Source organism: Pleurodeles waltl, chromosome 7 (assembly GCF_031143425.1).
Source record: "Pleurodeles waltl isolate 20211129_DDA chromosome 7, aPleWal1.hap1.20221129, whole genome shotgun sequence".
NCBI classification, from domain to species: domain Eukaryota; kingdom Metazoa; phylum Chordata; class Amphibia; order Caudata; family Salamandridae; genus Pleurodeles; species Pleurodeles waltl.
This window is the reverse complement of record NC_090446.1, coordinates 1,418,803,126-1,418,827,549: the sequence shown is the minus strand read 5'-3', so window position 1 is coordinate 1,418,827,549 and position 24,424 is coordinate 1,418,803,126.

Genomic DNA, 24,424 nt, shown 5'->3' with positions numbered 1-24,424 from the left:
TCAGTATTAAGGCAAACACGTGCCAAATAGGGCAGGGTTCAGTGGTGTATTTGGGACACCAGGTAGGGAGTGGCCAGGTGGCACTCCTACATGCAAAAATTGACACCATTCTGGCTCAGGAGCCCCCCAAGACCCAGACTGAGGTGAGAGCCTTTGTAGGCCTCACTGGCTATGACCGGAGGTTTGTCAAGGGGTATGGCACAATTGTTACTTATTTGACTGAGTTGACTTCCAAGAAGCAACCCAAGAAGGTGATCTGGACAGAGGCTTGCCAGACCGCTTTTGCTGCCCTGAAGGCTGCAATGTGCACAACACCTGTGCTGAAGGCACTTGACTATTGCAAGGAAGTTGTTGTGCAAACAGACGCTTCAGAACATGGTATTGGAGCAGTACTCTCACAGTTTATTGAAGAGGGCCTAGATCAACCTGTAGCCTTCCTTAGCAGGAGGTTACTTCCCAGGGAACATAGGTGGAGTGTAATTGAGTGTGAAGCTTTTGCTGTGGTCTGGGTACTGAAGAAGCTAACACCCTACTTGTTCGGGACTCACTTCTGGGTTCAGACAGACCACAGGCCACTTAGATGGTTAATGCAGATGAGGAGTGAAAATCCCAAATTGTTGAGGTAGTCCATTTCCCTACAGGGGATGAACTTTATAGTGGAACTCCACCCTGGAACAGAAGACGCCAATGCTGATGGTCTGTCCAGATTCTTCTGCCTTCCTCTTGCTGTTTTTGTTACTCTGGGGACTTTACCACTGCTATACAGTGCTAAAGTGCAAGTGCTCCTATGTAAAATGTATGTGTAGTTGACTTTCCATGATTAGCATATTTGATTTATTAGTAAGTCCCTAGTACAGTGAACTAGAGGTTCCCAGGGCCTGTAAATCAAATGCTACTAGTGGGACTGCAAAACTGGTTGTGCCACCCACATTAGTAGCACTGTAACATGGCTCAGTCCTGCCACTGCAGTGTCTGTGTGTGCAGTTGTAAACTGCCAATTCGACTTGCCAGGCCTAAACCTTCCGTTTGTATACATGTAAGGCACCCCCAAGGTAGGCCCTAGGTAGCCCCATGAGCAGGGTACAGGGTATGTTAAAGGTGGGACATGTACCTATGTGTTTTACATGTTCTGACAGTGAAATACTGCCAAATTCATTTTTCACTGTTGCAAAGCCTATTTCTCTCATAGTTTAACATGGAGGCTGCCTTTAAATATCATTTAAGCGCAGATTCTCTTTGGGAGCAGATACATGTGCAGTTTGGGGTGTCTGAACTTACAATTTGAAAATACATCTTTTAATGAAGTTGGTTTTTAGATTGTGTGTTTGCAAATGCCACTTTTAGAAAGTAGGCATTTACTTGCTTAAACCACTCTGTGACTCTGCCTGTTTGTGGATTTCCTGTCAGGGTCAGTTTGGCAGTTGAGCTGTTTGCACCTATCTCTACACAGTGACACAAAGAAAGCTTGGGTTTAGCCTCCATACCCTATTGAGCCATCTGTGCTAGGAGGGAGGGGAGACGTGGTCACCTGAAAGGACCATGCATGCCCTCACACAATGACATCACTTGCTCTAAATCATATAAATCAGACACAGTATGTGATAGTGCTAATACATTACCAATTGATGGACCAGATGCACATATGATGGGCATTGAAATAATCCTTCAATTTAAGTAAATGTATGAACCTGAACAAATCAATAATTACATTCAGTTCTACTTATAGAACAATTTCACAAATTTACAATAACCAATTCATTCTCAGACATCATATGGTTAGTGCCATCCTGTGTCTCCAAAGTCCCTGTGGTAACTGGTCCCTGTTTATCTAGTTCTTAGAGCACTTTTGCACTCTTTGTACCTCCACTTTTTCTATTTTTTTTCATTGCCTCCCACTCCTTCTGGTCTTTGTTCTTTTCAAATTAATTTTGTACCCAAAATGACTTTAGCTATTATGCCAAATATAGAGGGAAAGGTGCTGCCAACCCTAGAACTAACAGCCTTAAAGAAGTGTACAATTATGGCAGTATAGGACAAGTTAACAATCTGTCCCATGAGTTCACCAAATGTCTCAGAAAGTTTGTATTTAAATGGGACTGTATTTCTGCATATGACCTTTCTACTTGAAGCCAGTAGATCTTTCAGGCAGATGTCAGCGCTACATGCTTCTGAAACAATAGGGATGTTAGTTTGCTTAGCTTGTCAAAATTCGCATTAGAAGAAGCAATATGAGGCCAAATGTCTGCTACTTTTATTTTTTGGCGTGGGAGAAAAAGCATGTTACAGCACAAAGTGACAATTTTGGAGACCTAAACTACGCAGGCAATTCTGGCTTACCTTCCACTCACGCTCTCGCTCTTTAGAAGCACATAACTTCCATTCAAGAGCACCTGGAATGCCGCTTAAATTAAGGGGACAGGAACTCCCTTCAGATAACAGGCCAAATTTACTGCAGAAGTGTTACAAGCTCCGTACAAGGACAGTTGTTTGCAAACCATTGAATGGCTCACTGGGGTTTCACATTCGCTACCGCTAAGAAACACCTCATTCATGCCATTGAAGCATTTGTACATCTCATGAATGTAACTATCTCCTAGCCTTTCACATCTGCCTACAAGAATGTGTTTCAAACAAGGTTGGAATAGGCAGATTGATAGCCCCATGAATTAACCAGGCAGTGGATGGTATTTCCACCACCATAAAAGGCAACTTTTTTAACTTTTCGATTTTCAGCGTAACATGTTGCTTCTTTTTGAGCCATTATTTGTTGTTGTCACATCAAATTAAAAGTGGCAAACAGGGTTTTTTCTCTGACTTACTGCCATGGCTTCACAACCATTTTAAATATCTGCAATGTCCAACCTAACTGCATAATGGACCTAAGTTGACTCTGTCCATGTTGTAAAGATGACATTTCAGTTTGAATAATGTTGATTGCAGAGGAAATGATGTTGTTGAAAGTGTGCATGTGGTCAGAGAAGGTGTTAATACCATTATATACACCAGCTAACACTTTCTGTAAATTTTCCTGACCTATTTGCCTCATCCGGACAGCGGCTTCATGTTGTGAAAGTTTCCAAATTTCATTGTTTATTCTATATAAGAAGTGATTTTTACATTGTCTTCTGGGGCCTAACAGGAAATATTTTAACTCTGTGTTATTTGGCAGGAGACTTAGGTTTTCTTTTACAGCATCTAGTGAGGAACTTTTTAACCATTGCTTGCATCATTTTCCTACACTGTGTGTTGTCACAATACCTGAACATTCTGATGACACACAGCAAGGGTGTGGTTTGTTTTCTTGAAAACCGCCGGTGGAGTTTACAAACATACATGATAACCTTTGTGTCACTGGCCAAACTAACCATCAGCCAGGACTTGAGAGTGTTGTAAAAATATACCATTTGGGACCTACCCATCAAGCTGTTCTTCAGTTGCATTAATGTACTTTTGCTATTTGTAAAATTTTGCAGGAGTGTTGATACTGGGCGCATACAATTCTTTCATTTTTACCAAGCCTCAACAACTAGTCTGCTGCACTGTGTCATTTAAAAATATAGGTGGTCATTACAACATTGGCGGTAAAAGCTGCTTACCGGCGTGCAGAACACCGCCAACACACCGCCGCGCCCGCGGAAATCCGCCACAGCTATTATGACCCACAGCACGGAATCTGCCAAAATGCAGACACCCACACAAGTCCGCCACACCAAAGGTCAGTGATAAACTGGCGAAAACAAAACCTCCATTGTCACGCCAACAGAAATACGCCCACACTATCACGGCCCATGAATCCACTCGGCGGTCTTTCAACCGCGGTATTCCATCGGCGGTACACACCGCCGCGCTCAAAATACACACACATTTACAAAACACAGCCACATTGGACAAATCGAAATACACACACCTGATACACATACACACACCACTCCCACACACCCAATCCAATATAAAACACACACCCACATCACCCACAAACCCCTACGACCAGAATCACTGAGAGAAGGCCAGAGAGAGACACCATCATCAACAAACTAGCATCCACAGGCACACAGCATCATCACCCACATAACTTCCACGCACCTCACACTACACACCACTAAATATCAGTACACATATCACCACACACACCACCCCACACATCACCCACACCACCCCATGGCACGGCAAACACACCCCAGGTTCTCGGAGGATGAGCTCAGGGTCATGGTGGAGTAAATCGTCCGGGTAGAGCCACAGCTATTCGGATCACAGGTGCAGCACACCTCCATTGCTAGGAAGATGGAGCTATGGCGAAGAATAGTGGACAGGGTCAACGCAGTGGGACAGCACCCAAGAAATAGGGATGACATCAGGAAGAGGTGGAACGACCTACGGGGGAAGGTGTGTTCCGTGGTCTCACGACACCACCTTGCGGTTCAGCGGACTGCCGCTGGACCCCCACCTCCTCCCCCACAACTAACAACATGGGAGGAGCAGGTCTTGGCGATTCTGCATCCTGAGGGCCTCGCAGGAGTAGCAGGAGGAATGGACTCTGGTAAGTCAAATCTCTCACTATTTCATCCCCCACCCAACCTGCATGCCATCACATACCCCACCTTCACCCTCACCCCCATCACTCCAACTCCTCACAAATGTCCCAATATCACAAACCACACATCCCAACACCAAGCCCTGCATGCAACAACAAAGCATGGACAACCAACATCAAAGCATGCCCACTGCACAAACCCATACACCCCCCTAAACCATCCTCACACAAGGTCCCACACAGGAACGCAAGCACTGTGGTACACGGTCTACCACCCATTGCACACACAGATGCAATAATCATGCTTTTACACTCCTGCTGGACCCCAACCCAACGTCACTGCAGAGGAGGGTCCAGACATGTCCACACCACCAACAGAAGAGGCCCACAGTGATGACAGCAGCTCTATCCAACTGGATCTAGATGACCAGCCTGGCCCATCGGGACCTCGGGACAGTCGGTTGCCATCACACAGTCACAGGCCACTACAGAGCTTCCCACCTCTGGAAACACCAGCACAGCACCCACCCAGGGGGCCCATACCTCTGTCCCCAGGACACGTCAATCAGCAGTGTGTCCACTACTACAGCGAACCCAGGCTAACCCACCACCCCAACAACAATAGGACCTGGGGGCAGTGGCAGTGGGCACACCGTTCAGGGGACAGAGACCCAGGAGCACAGGGGAACTGGGAGGGCTGCTGTGCGACAGGGGGAGGACAGGCCAAGGGAACCCACTCTCCATGAGGCCCTCTCCAACATCATGGGAGCCTACCACCACTCCCAGGAGACGATGGCAACGGTACTGGCCAAGTTTCAGGAGACCCAGCGGCTGCAGGATCAGTATCTGGGCTTCAGGGAGGAACTCAGAGCCATCAATTCCACCCTGGGCACCATCGTAGGGGTGCTGAAGGAAGTACTCAACACCTGCAGGGACACTGTGGAACAATAAGGGGCCCCTGACACTAGCATGGATGATGAACTGCCCACCACCTCCGCCGGCGCTAGTGGACAGGAGGCACCGCCACAGGACCACCACACCAGCACACCATCCCCTGCAGATGGAGAACCACCCCGCAAACGGTCCCTGGGATCCAGGACAAAGACAGAGAACGATGCCAAGACCCCCGCCAAGAAATGAGACCACCCTGAATGTCATCTTTCTGTCCCACTTTGTCACCCTGTCCATCCTCAAACTGCCCCAGCTCCACTTCCTATGCCCATTTGGGCAATGCACCTGTGAGACCAATAGACTGGACTCTGCCATGGACATACCTCTACCATCACCCCTCCCCATTTTGCAACCCCCTCCAATATTGAGCACTTAAATAAACACCCTTGAATCACAGAACAATCTGGAGTCAGTCTGTGATTTCGAATTAGTGTATTATCAATTACTGTGGCAAAAAGCTCTTACAATTGTAATGTCAACATACCTATGTCACGCAGCTCTAGTCCATGAGGAATCAAAGCAGATGTAACACAGTGGGACCTACATCTGTGAAAACGTAAGGGAAAGTGACAACTCTGTGACAATGCAATGGGTGAAAACGATAGACAGTCGAGAGGTAGTAATGTTAAAGTACATGTAGTAGGCAGGTTTGTATTCTTACCTGTGTCTCACTGGAAATATTGCAGGATCACCGAGTCCCTGTTGTCGATGTCCTCTTCTTTTGCTTCCTCGTCTTCACTGTCCACAAGCTCCACAGCGGCAACAACACTGCCATCTGAACCATCCTCCTGCAGAAAATGCACCTGTCGTCGCAAAGCTAAGTTGTGAAGCATACAGCAGGCCACGATGATCTGTCACACTTTCTTTGGTGAGTAGTATAGGGATCCACCTGTCATATGGAGGCACCGGAACCTGGCCTTCAGGAGGCCGAAGGTCTGCTCGATTATCCGCCGTGTTCGCCCATGGGCCTCATTGTAGCGTTCCTCTGCCCTTGTCCTTGGATTCCTCACTGGGATCAGTAGCCATGACAGGTTGGGGTAACCAGAGTCACCTGCAAATGGCGAGGGACAACTGTTAAACACACACTAACCTGTAGGGATATCCCCAGACCCAGACAACCATTCCCACTGACTTGCTTCCAGGTGCTCACCTAATAGCCACACACGGTGCCTCTGGAGTTGACTCATCACATAAGGGATGCTGCTATTCCGCAGGATGTAGGCGTCATGCACTGAGCCAGGGAACTTGGCATTAACATGGGAGATGTACTGGTCAGCCAAACATACCATCGGCACATTCATGGAATGATAACTCTTCCGGTTTCTGTACACCTGTTCACTCCTGCGGGGGGACCAAAGCCACATGTGTCCCATCAATGATGTTGGGGATATGTCCCAGGGCATAGAAATGACCTTTCACTGTAGGCAAATCCTCCACCTGAGGGAAAACGATGTAGCTCCGCATGTGTTTCAGCAGGGCAGACAACACTCTGGACAACACGTTGGAAAACATAGGCTGGGACATCCCTGCTGCTATGGCCAATGTTGTTTAAAATGACCCACTTGCAAGGAAATGGAGTACTGACAGCCCCTGCACTTGAGGGGGGATTCCTGTGGGATGGCGGATAGCTGACATCAGGTCAAGCTCCAGCTGGGTACACAGTTCATGGATTGTGGTACGGTCAAGCCTGTATGTGATGATCACATGTCTTTCCTCCATTGTCGATAGGTCCACCAGCGGTCTGTACACCGGAGGATGCTGCCATCTTCTCACATGTGGCTATGAAGGACAACAGCGAGCACAGAGTCAATCAACTCAGAGGTACGTACCCACAGTTTACACAGAACACAAATCATAATCCGAAAAGTGGCCTCTATGTGTGTTGAGTCTAGGCCTAGGTATGTGTGACGCAGTTAAAAATGAAGGCCTTAAATGGCGGCTGCCTGAATTTGGCGTGCCATCGCCAAGGACGTCCGGACCCTGGTGGTCTACCACAGACGGAGTACCCACTGCCGGAAAAGATGGGAGGACATTTGCCGCTGGAGCAAGAAGACGGCTGAGGCTCAGCAGGGGATGGCCTTCCAACGTGGGAGGGGTGGCTGTCGCACCATGACCCCCTGATGTTCAGGATCCTGGCGGTGGCGTACCCGGAGTTGGATGGGCGCTTGAGGGCATCAGAGAAGCCACAAGGGGGTGAGTACACTCTCATCCTGCTGATTTAGTGCGCAGTGGAGGTGTCCGGGTGGGGGAGGTGGGCTGTGGGTTTCCCTAGGCCAGGGTGAGTTTAGTAGGCAAGGTCCCTCCGTAAGGCAGGCCATGTGGCACCCCACCCCACCTCTGTAGAGTGCCAAGTACACCTAGTCATGCCCCTGTGTCATCCATGTGTGCAGATGTCGTCCATAGCCTAGAAGGCCATGTCCCAGGGATTGAACAGTGGAGCCCAAGAGCGCGGCGTAGTGTTGCGCCGCAGGCCGCTGCGGCACATCCCAGCTGAACCGTGGGGGAAGCCGCGGTCCGGGTCAAGGGTCGCGGTGCCCGCGGCAGCCCTTTTCTCCAGCCGCACACTGTTATTAGAGCGCGGCGGGCCGGAGACCCAGAATTGGGTCACGGTCCTCGCTGCGCACAGCGCGCGACGCAAACACTGTTCTAGGGTGTCTGGGCCCCCCCCCCACAGCATTACTGACTTGCCACACGCCTTCAGGGCCTTCCTCATTCTACATGCATGGTTTTAAAGCATGCCTTCTTCTTCCCTGCATGCATCTGTTCCTCTTGTACAGGGGTATATTTTCTATCTTTAGCTATGCCTCCTTCCCAAGCCAAGATGGTGGTGTTACTTCTTCCTGTTTATCACTTCCTGTCTAGGAGTATATAAGGGGAATCCTTTCTTCTTCTCATTGCGTTGCAACACTTCAGCGGTGGTGGTCACGCTCCACCTGGTTTCTGTTTGAGACGCCAGTCGTTCTTGTTCTGTCTTCAGTCTTCCAGATTTCCAGGATCCTGAGTTCTAATCCTTGTGTCCTCCTTCTGTTTCAGGAAGTTCCGGTTGGAGGTTTTTTCCCCCTTGGGGTTTTTCCTCTGGGACTCCTTCTGGAGGGCACGGACTGTAGTGGCTTACTATTGTCAACAGCACCGTGGCTACCGGAAGGGGTCGCCCCTACCTCGGCCAGAGCAGGACTTGCAGGAACCGGGGCCGCTCACCATCCATCTCCAGTATCGACGGTAAGCCCAGGGTGAATTGTGACACGTAGTGCAGGGGGCTTCTGTGTCTGCAGTGTCCGCCAATGGTAGCGGTAATGCATGCACTCAACATGTCTTTCTTCTGTCGTCCTCCCCCTTTTTGTGGTCTCCCTGTTCTTGTGTGCATTAGCATCATCAGGCGGAGGAGCAGTGGCACCGGAGCACGAGGGAGCTGCATCCCACGTGTCCATGGGAGGCAAAACTACGGACTTGGAGTTCACCAGTGGGACGGAGGGCGAGGGGAGCTCCACGGCAGGGACAGGAGCTGACACCAGCGACACGGGCTTGTCCTCTGGTGGGAGCTTACTTGTGGTGGTGGCAACATCTGTGCCCCCCGCTTCTACAGGTACAGCTGCAAACCCCCTACCAGCACTGCCCTCCCAGCAGCCCCTCAGCCTTTGCCCCGTGCCCGCTCACCTAGGAGGGTGGGCATCACCTTCGCCCCAGGCACCTCAGGCCCTGCCCCAGTCACCCCTGCTGCCCTCAGTGAGGGGGCCATTGACCTCCTCAGGTCCCTCACTGTTGGGCAGTCTACCATTTTGAATGCCATCCAGGGTGTAGAAAGGCAGTTGCAAAAAAAAAATGCATTCCTGGAGGGCATTTTTCTGGTCAGGCGGCCCTTCAGCAAGCTTTTCAGACTCTGGCCTCAGCACTGATGGCAGCCATTGTCCCCATCTCTAGCGTTCCCCCTCCAACTTCCTCCACCCAGACCCAATCCCCTGTACCCCAGCCTATCCCAAGCACACCTTCAGACCAGCATGCACACACCTCAACACAAAAGGGTAGCTCTGGCAAACATAAGCACCACACACCCCACAGGCACTCACGCAAGCATCACACACATGCAGACACACCAACATCCACTGCCTCCACTGTGTCCCCTTCCTCCCCGTCTCCCTCCTCCCTCCCAGTCTCGTCTACACTCACACCTGCATGCACTACATCTACAGCCACTACTGCCATCACCAGCACACACACCACCACACCCCGCTCACGTGCAGTCACCACCCCCACTACCATCCACACGTCCCCTGTGTCCTCTCCCAGTGTGTCTGAGACTCCACCTCCCAAGATACACAAACGCAGGCACACACCCACCCAACAGCCATCCACCTCACAACAGCCTCCAGCGCATGCACCGTCACCCAAAGTCACCAAACGAACACCTCCTACAACCACAACCTCTTCCTCCACTCCCAAACCCCCTCCAGCTACCCGTCCTAGTGTCTCAAAAAAACTTTTCCTGTCCAACCTTGACCTCTTTCCCACACCTCCCCCACCCCGTCCGTCTCCTAGGTCCCGACTCTCCAGGTTCCAACCTAGCACCTCAGCCATAACATCTCCGGGACCAGTGGTGCCTGTAGTCACCGGAATATGGAGTGCACTGGCCACCAGGGCAGCCAGTGTGGCACGGAGCCACAGCACGGACAGTCCCACACCTGTCAAGCATCAGAAGTTGGCCAGTGCCCGGCGGAGAGGGGGAAGACTCCAGCAACCAAAGCCGCTCCCAGGGGTCCCGGTGGGAGTGTGGAGTCAGCTGCGACACTTTCAAAGGTGGGGAATGGCCACAAGAAACCCGGCAAGTCTGGGAAGAGCAGCACGGCGAAGGAGGCCGCCATCATCCCTGCTGCCCAGGAGGCCACCGCCATCATCCCGGCTGCCCAGGAGGCCACCGCCATATTCCCCGCTGGGCTAGAGAGGACCGCCAACATAAGCCCCGCTGGGCTAGAGAGGACCGCCAGCACAAGCCCCGCTGGGACAGAGAGGACCGCCAGCAGCTGAGTCGCTGCAAAGGAGCCCACCGCCTCAAGCACCGCTGAACAGGGCACCGCCGCTCCAAGCACCGCTGAACAGGGCACCGCCGCACCAAGTACCGCTGAACAGGGCTCCGCCGCCCTAAGCACCACTGAACAGGGCACCGCCGCCTCAAGCACCGCTGAACAGGGCACCGCCGCCTCAAGCACAGCTGAACAGGGCACCGCCGCCTCAAGCACCACTGAACAGGGCACTGCCGCCTCAAGCACCGCTGAACAGGGCACCGCCGCTCCAAGCACCGCTGGCCCAGGAGCGCCAAGGGCACTGACGCTACTGAGTCAGTCACAAGCAGGATGAAGCACTCTGGGCACCAGGCCCCCTCCAGAACCAGTGGAGACTGTCATCCACTACCTCTGTCCTTAGCAGAATGAAGCACTCTGGGCACTAGGCCCCCTCCAGAACCAGTGGAGACTGTTATCCACTACCTCTGTCCTTAGCAGGATAAAGAACTCTGGGCACCAGGCCCCATCCAGAACTAGTGGAGACTGTTATCCACTTGAGAGACTGTGGCTTTGCACTCCCCAGGATGGAACAGTGGGCAACCCACCCACTGTAGAGACTTGAGAGACTGTGGCTTTGCACTCCCCAGGATGGAACAGTGGGCAAACCACCCACTGTAGAGATTTGAGAGGCTGTGGCTTTGCACTCCCAGGATGGAACAGTGGGCAACCCACCCACTGTAGAGACTTGAGAGACTGTGGCTTTGCACTCCCCAGGATGGAACAGTGGGTATGTGGCCCCCTCGTGGATTTAGCGTTGTGCACTCAACCGGCTGAGGTGCCGCACCTTTCCCTCCCCCTGAGGTGCCTGTTTTCTTGCTCTGTGATGCCCCTGCAGTGTTCTCTCCGTCATGGTGGGGATCTTGTGTGGGCCACACCCATACCGTGTGGGCCCAGTGTTCCACAGACTTCATTGGAGCACTACCTGGACTACTAAGATTGGTGTATATTTTGTTTATGGTGTATATATATTTTTTTGCGTACTTGATTTTAATATATTACAATGGTTATACTCATTTCCTTTTGTCTTTGCATTCTTCCGGGGGCTGGGGGGTGTAACTATAATGTATAAATATGTATTTGTGTGTGTGTTGTAGTGGGTGAGGGTGGGGGTGGTGGTGTTGCGTGTGTGTGTCCCTGTTTTTTCCCTCCCCCCTCCCCTGTGTCGTAGGTGCAGTACTCACCGTTGTCTTCGCCGCCAGCGTTCGTGCTCCTGGTAGAGCAGCAAGAAGATCCGGGCTGGCAAAATGTGCGGCTCTGGTTCCATGGCATCCCGATTCCTCGTGGGGTGTGTAGAGGTGCGCGTTTTCCCTTCAAAGTCCTGTTTCGCCGTGTTTTTGTCCATGGTGAATCCGCCCCGGAAAAGGTGGCGGATTGGTAGGTTGTGATACTGTGGGCGGTACATTGACTTCCGCCTGTCTGTTGGCGGTGACCGCCAAGCTGTTTGTCTGTACCGCCGTGGCAGTCGGAGTGTTAAAGTGGCTGTCTTTGTTGGCGGTTTCCACCACGGTCGTAATTCCAATTTTTTTACTGCCGGCCATTTGGCGGTCTTACCGCCGCTTTAACACCGTCCGCCATGGTTGTAATGACCACCATAATTTGTAAAGGTATCAGTCATGCTCTAAATAAAGCTTCCTTTCCTGGTATTTGTCAATTTTGTTGTTCCCAAAACACTCTTTAAGTCAATTGACTTCATCCAATATTCATTGCCTTCTATTTTCAGCTGGGAAACAAAGGATTTAGAAAAAAAACATTTTTGTGTCCATTAACAACATGTTGTGCATTTCCATTAGAAGCTATTTAAAATAACAAGATGCCGCATTTTTAACATTATGCCCAGAACAATACTTACGATTCTCCATATATGCTTTAGAGCTCTCCACTCGTGGGGTAGGACAATGTTCCCATTTTGTTTAATTGAAAACAGCCTTTCAGGTGCTTGCTCTATGAATGAAAGGATGCCCATAATATTTGTAACAGAACACATCATAGTAACTTTCTTTTGTTTGTAAAATATCTTCACTTTCAAATACACTAAAGCACTGTAGCTCAGAAAGCATAAAATCAACTGTTTTACATCCCAATCATCAGAAACAACCCCAGGTATTATCACATCATTTAAGGAAAGGTTGAAGATGTACGGAATTTGAAAAACCTCTGTCGGACCAAATATATCAAAAGATACTTCATCCCAAACAATCCCATCAGGAACTGGTATAGCTGAAATGTTCACTAGGGACAAATCTTGATGGACCTTATGTGAGGAAAAATGTGATTGTAGGACCTCATCCACAAGTTTGACTGCAGAGCATTCAGGAAGATAATGTATGAGTAAGAAAAAGACAATGACAAAGCCAATCCAAAGTAGGAAGTCAAATAAAGTTAGAGAGAGCCACAGGTAGCTCTCTCAAGTCAATTATGAGCCAATTTGTCAGCTTACATTGCTTTGACAAGGGTGTCACAGCAAAAGTGGATGGGTCAGAGAAGGAGTCATTGAGATCGGCAAAACATTTCAGAAGGAGTTAGTGCATAAGCTAGAGCAGTGTGAGGAAGTGGAGGGCTAGCAGACAACTCTCAGTGATTCATAGTAGACTATTCCATCAGTTTAAGTTGCATTGAGTAGTACTTGCCACCGATGAAGATAGTGGTACTGTTGTGTTTACATTAGCACACCCAAGAGCCAGATTACAGTAAGATGCTGTTGCTTGCCACATTCAGACGTATTTGAACATATTTATTAAATCCTTGAATATCAAATTTGTAATAACCAATGCTTGTTAAATGTCTCATTGTGTTATAACCAATGCTTGTTGATTATACACATTGTATCCTACCTGCTAGACTTGTGGCTGCCAAACATGTGCTCTTCACATGTGAACATGTGCCACAATAAGGAGGATAATTGCTCATTTCTTTAACAAGCAATCAACTGCCAAAAGGCACATGTGCACATTTGATTATTTAAGGATGCTTGTGAGTCTGAGGCCTTGCTTGGCTTCGTACCTATTGCTCTGCTCCCCTGTTTCCAGTTAACTCAAGCTCCTTGTTCTCCAATCTGTCTCCAGTAGAGTTCTAGTGCAAGTCCATTTCCTTGTTCTCCAGCCTGCCATTATTCGAGTTCCAGTGTTCCTCGTTCTATGACCAGTTTCCACTCAAGTTCCAGAATTTCTCATCCTCTGGAGAACCTCCAGTCGAGTTCCTGCGATCCTCACCTCCAGTCGTCTTCCTGCAATGTCCCAGCTCTCCTTCTCCATCTTCTGTTGACGATCCCATATTTTCTGTAAAAGAGATAAAATAAGAAAGGTGAAAAAATCCACTTTGGGTTCTTATGAATTTTTCAAGCAAGTAACTTCATTTCAAGGTAAAGAAAGAACATGGCTTAAATGAAACAAAACAGAGCTCTGTATTTTACTTAATTTATGGCAATAAGAACTAGCGTGATTCATCGTTTGGGTGGGAATCCAAAAAATCACTAAACAGACATTATGGAAAGATGTATTTCCTGTAACAAGAGTTTCCCTGAGAATTAGGAGATTGGAAATAGAGCAAGTTTATCAAAACTATTATTGGCAAGAGATTTCGTCCGAACACATAGAAGCCCTTTAGTCAAGTTGATTGTTTTAGAGTTTGGACAGAGACTCTGAAAGTATTGTAAAAAGAAGAAGAGACTTATGGAAACATATGCACAATTTCAAAACAGTAAATGACGTTATGCAATGCACAATAGTTTATGCAAGTTCAATGTATTAATAAAGTCATAATTTTGCAGCCCAGAATCCTAAAAACCAAGACCCCAGTATTCTGAGAAATCAAAAGTCCTGACACCCAACACTACACGCAGCCCAGAGTTTGATTCTGCAGTCTATGAAGCAGGAGCTGGTATTTTCTCTTTTTCTCTTCCCAAACCCCCTTCCCCTTGAGTAATTGAGAAAGGGCAATGTACTCTTCATCACAGTCATGTTAGTTCACACTGGAATTGGGGAATTGTCATCACCCCATCTGACTGCCTGGAATTCAGGTGAGTGGCTTGCACACAACAGATGCTAATGAAAAATTATTTACCACCCTTCCCAAGCTCGGGTAATTGTCAGCATCATTGCTCAAAACTTTTAGAGGAACTTCCTGGTCTGTAATGAGAGGGACTCAAGAACTACCCAGGAGTCCTCTAGGTCTGCTGTGTAGGATCAGCCACCTGGTGTAAATTGACATTATCAACTTTATCAACCTTACTTGAGGGTTGCTTATACTCTTGCCCATTCAGTACAGTTCTGATTGCAATCAAATCATCAAGATGGCCACATAATTATCAGATAAAACTTCTAGGGAAATTGTTCTTTCAATAATTATTAAAGATATAAACGTCCAGGGTCATCTCAGTAGCCGTACCAGGCCTGCCTTTTTTGACTCTTGTCTTGACCATCTCCTGCTGTTTGTTGGCAAGCATTTCTATTCTATCCAATATAGATTCAAAGTGCACTTTCAGTCTGGCATTTGCACATGGTTTAAGGGTGTTCTTGTAAAATCCCTGCTCCTGATTGAGTCACTTTCCTCACCATCACTGTATTTGTGCCACCCAAGAAGAATTTCAGTAGCACAATGTTTCCACTGCTATTGTCATGCCTTCTTGGGCCCATCTTGTTTTTCCATTTTAGTTTTATATTTTGAACATTTTTGGCTGACATCATTTTTAGCAATGTTGGTTTACATGTTTTATGCTTTCACAATATCATTTTGAGAATATACTGTACATGCTACCTTTTTTAGTAAGCCTTTCTGGCCCTGTAATCTGTACCCTGTGTTTAGGGCTAGCAACATAGAACAAGATATCCCAGTGCATGAGCTGTCTGTTTGGAGACAGCTTCTGAAGCTTAGACATATCAGCAAATCAGAGCTGCGCCTATTACACAGTGTGGTTTTCATTATATGAACAATGCACTGCCCTGCACGGGTCACAGGAGCACTCTGGCCAAGATTGATCTGGAACAAATCCTGTGTTCGGTGTGCAGTTCTGCTGACACTCACCTTTCATCTTACAGAGAAGGATCATCAAACTTACCCTAGACGACTCCCTGGCCAGCTATTCAGGTATGGGGGAACAAGGCTATCTTTCAAGATTTGGCAGAGGGTACACCTGCTAAACTCTTAGGTTGTAGGTAGTGATAGGTAGGGATATACATAAATAAGATTGCCACAGTTGAATTATTTATTCTGTTCACATGTTGGTAATACTGGTTAAAATGCTTTGTTTCATCTGCCTAATACTTGTAGCCTTTCTCTCTATGCAAGTATAGGGTGATTTAAATAAGTGTTTGAAAACATTTAGTCATATTTTTCTTGTGTTTACCTGAGCATGCATAAGTAAATGACGAAAGTGTAAAATCTGTTTCCACAATTTATTTGGAAATCAGAGTGGCCATGTTAAAGGTTGCCAAAATCTTCTTTTACCCTGGGAATGCTAGGGGTTCCGGTGAGGCACTGTGTGGGAGCTATGAATTGGCTGGACTTTTCCTGATGGTGTAGATGTACTAAGTCCCTACATTATGACATTCTGTCATCTTAATACCCAGTCCTACATCTTGTGGGAACCGTATAATAAGACTTTGCTTTGTGTCACATGATAAACTCTTTCTCTTTCTCTCTATTTATCCTTTCCCCATTAATTTACTGTTACCTGCTCTCTTTTTTGGTACCCAGTATTTCACTGGTCCACCACGTGCTATTCTAGTCTTGTTATGCTCCAATAGCCTCCCACAGTTTATCATCAAGCAGACATCTTTAAATAGTTTTGAAGCTATTTCAAGATGGTCCTGTATGAACACATGCACACAGTCATCTTTAAAGGAATTTTCGTAAAGGAAAAAACATTCCAAGATGGCTACCATCCCCACATGGGAATGCACAGTGGCCTCTCAGAAAGATTCTTCTTTCATTTTCAGAGACTGAATCCGCCTGTGTGCACGTGCAGTTCGGCCATCTGAGAAAAGGGAATGGGTGTCATAGGCCAAGCCTATTGGATTTGTCAATGATTGTTGTTCTTAGCAGAGTTTGCGGGGCCTGAAATTAATAATACTGGTTTCGCTAAAGAAACTGACAGATTTGGTGCAGAAATTAAATATGTTCTAACTATGCAATGAATTCATCAAACCCTTGAAAGGATTTGTAAGAGACATTGAGAAAAAAAAGTGGAATAATTAACAGGACAAGATATTTCTCTGTAGCAAATCATGGTGAGTTGCTTGCCTGGGTCCTATGTTGGAATCTACTTTCATGAATTATAAAGGGTGAGTTATAAATAAGGCTCTCAGTTTTCAATTTTTGCAGATTTTTACAGTAAATACAGTCAAAAACAATGTATTTTCTTGTCTGTATTTATTTTTAAATAAGGAAAAATACAGAAAATAGGTTTTCTTCTGGACAATTGTCACAACTTTCAATCATGCATGCTAGGCAAATAGCTGTGCAGACAGGTAGGAGGGTTAAAAAATATATATATATATTCTAATGAAGCTTAAATACGTGCAGCGGCAATTAAACTGTTCTACAATGCAGATGATTTCAGATGACTGCCTTGTACTGTAAATGGCTGAAACTCTTTGGCCATTTAAACGTGAGTAAACATTAGTCTGTCAAATAAACATGGAAATCAGCCACTGGAGCTTTCATTTTTACAGTAGGCACAAAATAAATAGGGATAATTATATATAAATACAGGTAAAAGAAGCAAACATCTAAATATGGGTAAACACAGACAGAAATGTAAAAAAAAATCAATATCATAAAACTGTGAGCCTTACTTATAAAGCTTTTGTGCTAGTGCTTGTTGGTTTCCGTTCTGAGATAGCTTTTCCTTATAAAGTATAAGGTGCAATATTTCAGCATTATTTTCTTATTAATTTTTTTAATGCTATTTATTTGAAGAAATCTCAATGTTTAATAAGTTAACCCTTATTAGTTTTGTTATGCTATTTATTTGAAGGAATCTCAATGTATAATGGGTTAACCCATGTGTTATCTTACCTACTGGTTGAGAAACTAAAGTTCATCTCAAATGGCTAGATGATTGAAAACCATACTGCATGCTTCCACGCAGGTGAAATATTCAAATGCCACTCCGATTGGCAATAAGAATGTCCCTCTGTTTATCTTATTTGAATCAGGGGAGCTGTCCCTTTCACACTTTACCCAACATCAGAGACATTTTAGGCCAATAGAATTAAGGTTTCATTCACCCCCAATTGGCAAAGTTAAAACTTGCACAAATTGTATCTGTGACTACTCTACCACCAGTACTGACTGGGATCAGAGTAAAAATGTGAGTGCTCCAGTTTTTCAATGTGGCGATTGTACTATCAAAAGAGTAAAAAGAAGCGTTAGATTGCACAAAATTGACACAGATCCATTTGTGCAAATGTATCCATATTTATCACAAAGAAATAGAAACTGGCCACCAACAGAAAACAAAAGTAATCATATTAGCTATTAAGATCAATATTTGTCTATGGAGAACCCTCATTGTTTACATCCGTCATAGACAAGGACAGTGTGCCCAATTATAGAAACAAATTATGGGTTGTGCCTGACCTAGGTAGAGCGCAACAGTGAAAGATGCGAGCACAAGTTTCTGTGTTAAATTCCCAGCAGCCAATGGCATGTTTGTATGGCTGGGACCTTCATGCAGCTGGCTGCTGTGTATTACTGCACCAAGCTCTGGAAATATTCCTAAGGAGTCTCTAGAACTGCAACACTTACATCCCAAAAGGCACACTTGCTAGTAATACATTACACTATTTCCTATGTGAGGCACTATTCATGCACCTCCTGATGGCCTCTTTTCACCTCTGCGCACATCTGTAGCATGGTCTATGTGCAGGGTCAAAGTGTACCCCCATAGGCTACTGTTTCAGCAGGGATGGGATTTGCACTGTGCAGGTCACTTGTGCAAACTCAAGTAGAAGCTGCATCCTAGCAGATGGACCTTTACTTCCGGGTTAAGAATTAGCATCAACAAATCAACAATACATCAATGACGTTGAAGCACTTTAGGCCCTGCAATGATGACAGAGAGTAAAAAATTTTGAAACCATGAAGGTTTATTATCAGATTATTACAACTCAAATCTTTCAAAATGAGTCACGAAGACAAAGTCATCATATAAATGCATTGGTCAATATTATTCAAAGATATTCAGAATAGCAAAATACAAAAACAAACTGTCAGAGAGTTGTCATATGCCAATTGAGCAAATTCACTATACCCTCTTTGGAAGTTCCCTGCTACGCTTAGCAAAGAAGGCGAATTAATGAGGAGGTCAAGCAGTAAGTGTCAGCAAGACCAGCCTCTAAACAACAGAATCAAATAAACATTAAGTCAGTGTTAGAAATGGGGTTTTTGGTTGGCAGTCAGGTTACCTCCTGTCCAAGCAAAAGCCCTCACTCTAGTCAGGGTAAGTCACACACTATCCAAGATTATCCTGTGCCCACCCTCTGGTAGCTTGGCACGAGCAGTCAGGCTTAACTTAGAAGGCAATGTGTAAAGTATTTGTGCAATAAATCATACAATACCACCATATAGCACCACAAAAATACACCACACAGTGTTTAGAAAAATATATAATATTTATCAGGATAATTGTAGGTCAAAAAGAATAAAGTTGCAATGGAAAATTGTAGAAATATCACAGGGAAGTGATATAAAGTGTCTTAAGTCTTTAGAATGCAATACAGTGTCTTTCAAGCACAAAGTACCTGGTTTCTGGTGGAAAATCTCCTCAGAGGGCCACAGGAGAAGAGATGCGTGGAAAAAGGGGTGTGTGCGTCGATTTCTCCTCAGCACACACAGACTTGCGTCGGTCTTTTCCACGCGGGGAAGTCGGGCGTCGTTTTCCGGCGCGCAGACAGTCTCTTTTTGTGGATCGCGGGGATTACCAGATGTCCCGGGTCTGTGCGTGGATTCTCCTGCTTGTTTTCCGGCTGCGCGTCGTTCTGCGGGGCTGCGCGTCGAAGTTTCGATCTCACGGTAGGCGTCGCGTCGATTTCTCCTTGGAAGTCGGGCGGCGTTGTCCTTGCGAGGCCGTGCGTCGAAAGTTTGGTCTCACGGCAGGCGTCGCGTCGATTTCTCCTTGGAAGTCGGGCGGCGTTGTCCTTGCGAGGCCGTGCGTCAAAGTTTCGCACTCACGGTGGGCGTCGCGTCGATTTCTCCTGGAAAGTCGAGCGGCTTTGTCCTTGCGAGGTTGTGCGTCGAAGTCTCGATCGTCCCGAGGGCGTCGCGTCGATCAGCGTCGGTGTGCGGCATTTTTCTCGCCGCGAAACAAGCTGTGCGTCGAAATTTTCGGCGCACGGAGCGTCCAAGTGAAAGGAAGAAGTCTTTTTGGTCCTGAGACTTCAAGGAACAGGAGGCAAGCTCTATCCAAGCCCTTGGAGAGCACTTTCACAGCCAGACAAGAGTTCAGCAAGGCAGCAGGGCAACAGCAAGACAGCAGTCCTTTGTAGAAAGCAGACAGGTGAGTCCTTTGAGCAGCCAGGCAGTTCTTCTTGGCAGGATGTAGTTTCTGGTTCCGGTTTCTTCTCCAGCAAGTGTCTGATGAGGTAGGGCAGAGGCCCTGTTTTATACCCAAATGTGCCTTTGAAGTGGGGGAGACTTCAAAGAGTGGCTAAGAAGTGCACCAGGTCCCCTTTCAGTTCAATCCTGTCTGCCAGGGTCCCAGTAGGGGGTGTGGCAGTCCTTTGTGTGAGGGCAGGCCCTCCACCCTCCCAGCCCAGGAAGACCCATTCAAAATGCAGATGTATGCAAGTGAGGCTGAGTACCCTGTGTTTGGGGTGTGTCTGAGTGAATGCACAAGGAGCTGTCAACTAAACCTAGCCAGACGTGGATTGTAAGGCACAGAAGGATTTAAGTGCAAAGAAATGCTCACTTTCTAAAAGTGGCACTGCTAGAATAGTAATATTAAATCCGACTTCACCAGTCAGTAGGATTTTGTATTACCATTCTGGCCATACTAAATATGACCTCCCTGCTCCTTTCAGATCAGCAGCTGCCACTTCAACAGTGTATGAGGGCAGCCCCAATGTTAGCCTATGAAGGGAGCAGGTCTCCCAGTAGTGCAAAAACGAATTTAGGAGTTTTACACTACCAGGACATATAACTACACAGGTACATGTCCTGTCTTTTACCTACACAGCACCCTGCTCTAGGGGATACCCAGGGCACACATTAAGGGTGACTTATATGCAGAAAAAGGGGAGTTCTAGGCTTGGCAAGTACTTTTAAATGCCAAGTCGAGGTGGCAGTGAAACTGCACACACAGGCCTAGCAATGGTAGGCCTGAGACAAGGAAAAGGGGCTACTTAAGTGGGTGGCACAATCCGTGCTGCAGGTCCACTAGTAGCATTTAATCTATATGCCCTAGGCACCTGGAGTGCACATGACTGGGGACTTATAAGTAGATTAAATAGTTCAATCAGGTATGATCCAAAGTTACCATGTTTACAGAGAGAGAGCATATACACTTTATCACTGGTTAGCAGTGGTAAAGTGCGCAGAGTCTAAAAACCAGCAAAAACAGTATCCAAAACGAGGAGGGAGGCAGGCAAAAAGTTAGGGGTGACTACCCTAAGGCTGTCAGGTCTAACAGTCAGGTAAATGAGAATTGATTTGCACAGGAGTCTAGCTCTCTGAGCATGAACAGATTGGAGCATCTAGTCTCAAGGGAGTGGAAAAGGACTTTAAAATCTTACTAGCTCAGGAATGCACAATTAAATCATAAAGTTTTTGACAGTATGCAACACTCCCCACGATTCTCATGAAGGGGAGACCAATCAGGACTGAACATTTTTTGAAAGGATATTTTCAGACTTATTCCCAGACATTGCACAATGGAAGTTTCTGCTGCCGGGCCTTCAGGAGGTATCTCATAGCAAGATAATACAGCGTGGTCAGCTTTTCCAATCCACAGGTGTGGAAATTTATGGAACATATAAAAATAAACAATTCTCACAGAAACCATTACATTTTGTAACATTCTAATTAATTCAGACTACTGCAGCTCGGCTCCTGAAATGAAAGAAAGAACACAGCAGCCAAAAGAACATATACATGTTACCATGAGTCATTGTAAATGAGGCATTCAATAACTATTTGTAATTCAATTTGGAAATCACACTTCATACTTGAATATGCAGTGCAAATGAATATATATGTTAGCCAAAACAAGAAATTAGTGACAGAGGGTCACCACTAAGATGCCATGCAAGTAAGGGAACAGCCCATTAGCATGTACTGTACATACTACAGAAATGGTGTCCTTCCTAAGTTTCAAGTAGGGAATATCATGGGCCCTTATTACCGTAGAAAGAATATCAAGGGACAAAGTATCAAAAGGTAAGTATCTATATATTTTTATTTTTTACCATTATTTAAAACCATTACAACTTAAAAAAACACTATGCTCATTTTAACAAATTGACTGTATATAGTGGTGACTATAAAAAATAAATGTGGTTAATAAGGCATGGGAAAAATCCACTCTTGACTGGCCAGTGTCATCAATATTAAAAACATACCTAAAAACGAAGTTAAAAAGGCATATCACTAGCAACAACGTTATTAAGTTAATAGTTCAAACCGAATATTTAATGAGTTGAACAGCAAAAATGACAGCGCATTATTCATAGACAGCAGAAGCACGATGACATAATTAAAGTGCTAATACCTTAGGACAGCCTGTCCACAACCAATTGAATACATCTTGGAGAAGCCATCTTCCAATTGGCTACAGTGGGAATGGCTGCAAGATGTCTCTAATACATAACAATGAAATTATTAGTAAAGTGCTACTGCAACGTTAACGCACCCAGTTTCCATCCCAGGAGGCTATGAAGTGTTTCTGGAAGCAGGCACCGTCCGGATTCCTCCACACAGAAGGCCGATGTTATAATACAGTGTCACATGACTAATCAATTATTTGAGCTAATGTCCTGATGGACAAAGGGTAAAAAACTGAAACTCTCAACTGGTGGTTTAGAGGGGCTGCGAAGCCCGTCTGCCAAGCCTCTAACTGGATGAACTTGGTGAACCCCAAAAAGATAAATTTTGTCAACAAAATGTTCGGAACTATATTATCATGGTTTTACAAAGCAATAATAGCCCACTGGCAGGTACGAACTCCTAGACTATTCCATTTGTTCTGTGGTCCGGTCCTGCATTTATTCAACAACCTGGGAAGAGACATGTGACACGTTCAAAGGATTCTTCACCACAGTCGCAACACCTACAGGTTATGTCCGCACTTAGGCAACGTCAGCTAGGTAGATATTCCAGGAATGGCCACTCTCCTAGTCTTAAACTCATTAGTCTTGCCTTCAAATAGATGGAGTATGTGCCGGAATGGTATGATGCTGGGGCTGTCGGCTGATACCTACTAATGACTACCCAAGCGTATTTGTGTTTCGCAAAAAGTGCTTTGTCTGAGTGAAATGACCAGAAACTGATGCCTATTTTTAATACAGCTTTTAAAACTTGAATGACTTAGGTTACTGCTCCAGAGAACCTTTGTGTCCAGCAGTTGCTGAGAATCTTCGAAGAACCGACAATGTGCTTGACCTGAGCCACTGCAGCTGATTTCCGACCACAATAATGCTTCTAGGCTGCCAGCCTCGGCCCTCTGTTGTTTGTAGAACAAGTTAAGATGGGCACCTGCTCCGGCTGCCCATCGATCTGGAAGGATTAATTCGAGCCTAATCTGAGCCGCAGATTAAAGACTTGGAAGAAGTAATACTTGCTTGTAGATTTTTTTGACAAGTTCATTTAACAAGCTATTGTCTACACAATAAAATGTCCCTGAGTAGGTTAATGAGGGGGAGAGCTTGGCCTTCATAACGTCTATTAATGGAGACAAGCTTGGACCCCATAATGACTTTGATAACTTGCTAGCATCACCTGGAGGGAAAAGGCTGTGTACCCCTAGGTACCAATAACAGTGATACAACACAATTTTATTGCTGTTGTAGAGACAGCCTCCTCCCCTATATGCACGTATCACTATTTAACTGAATTATGGCATCCAAGACTTTTGGTGGCATTCCCCATTTCTGTAGCTTAGACCACAGAGTTCCCCTTGGTGCTCAATCAAATGCTGCACTGAGGTTGACAATGCAGCAGTGCATCAGGAATGTTGAAGCTATTGCTTTGTCGATCAGTAGGGTGATAGCCGTTAAGTTAGTTAATGTGCCCAAATTTGCTGTAAACCCTGCTTGATTAAAAGGGATTACATGTTTTTGCTCTGCCCATAAGCATAGATCTTCCAGCAGCAGGCTAGCATAATATGTGGCATCATTATCCAGGAGGGCTATTAACCTGTGACTGTTTGGATCAGCTCTGGAGCATCCTTAATGGATTGGGTGTATTATGGTGCCATGCTATGAATCAGGTACTAATGAGACCCTCAGACAATGGTTAGAGAGTCTGGATAAATTTTCCACCCAAAATTGAATGTCTTGCTTGTAGAGTTCCTGTGGTAAACCATTGGGCCTCTGGGCCCCATCGGTACTTCCTTTTGTTGTAATGTGTTCTAGGCAAGATTCAAAGGAAGCCGAATCCCTGGCATTGAAGCATGGAGGATCCAGATCTTGGGGGAAATGGCTAGCGGTAATTTTCACACTAGTTGTCCTTGAAGCTAACTTTCTCCTCTGTGGCCAGGTAGTGCACAGTCGGTATGTATAGATATTCCATATATAACTCGTCTAGGCACATAGATGTGGAATTAAGAATAATTACTTTATACTCCTTGCCTTTCGATATTTTTTTCATTGATATTTTCTCTATGATATTATGATAAAACAAGATTCCTATGCTTGGTATTCTATGGTACAATCTATAGAAGTGATAGAGCGGTCCA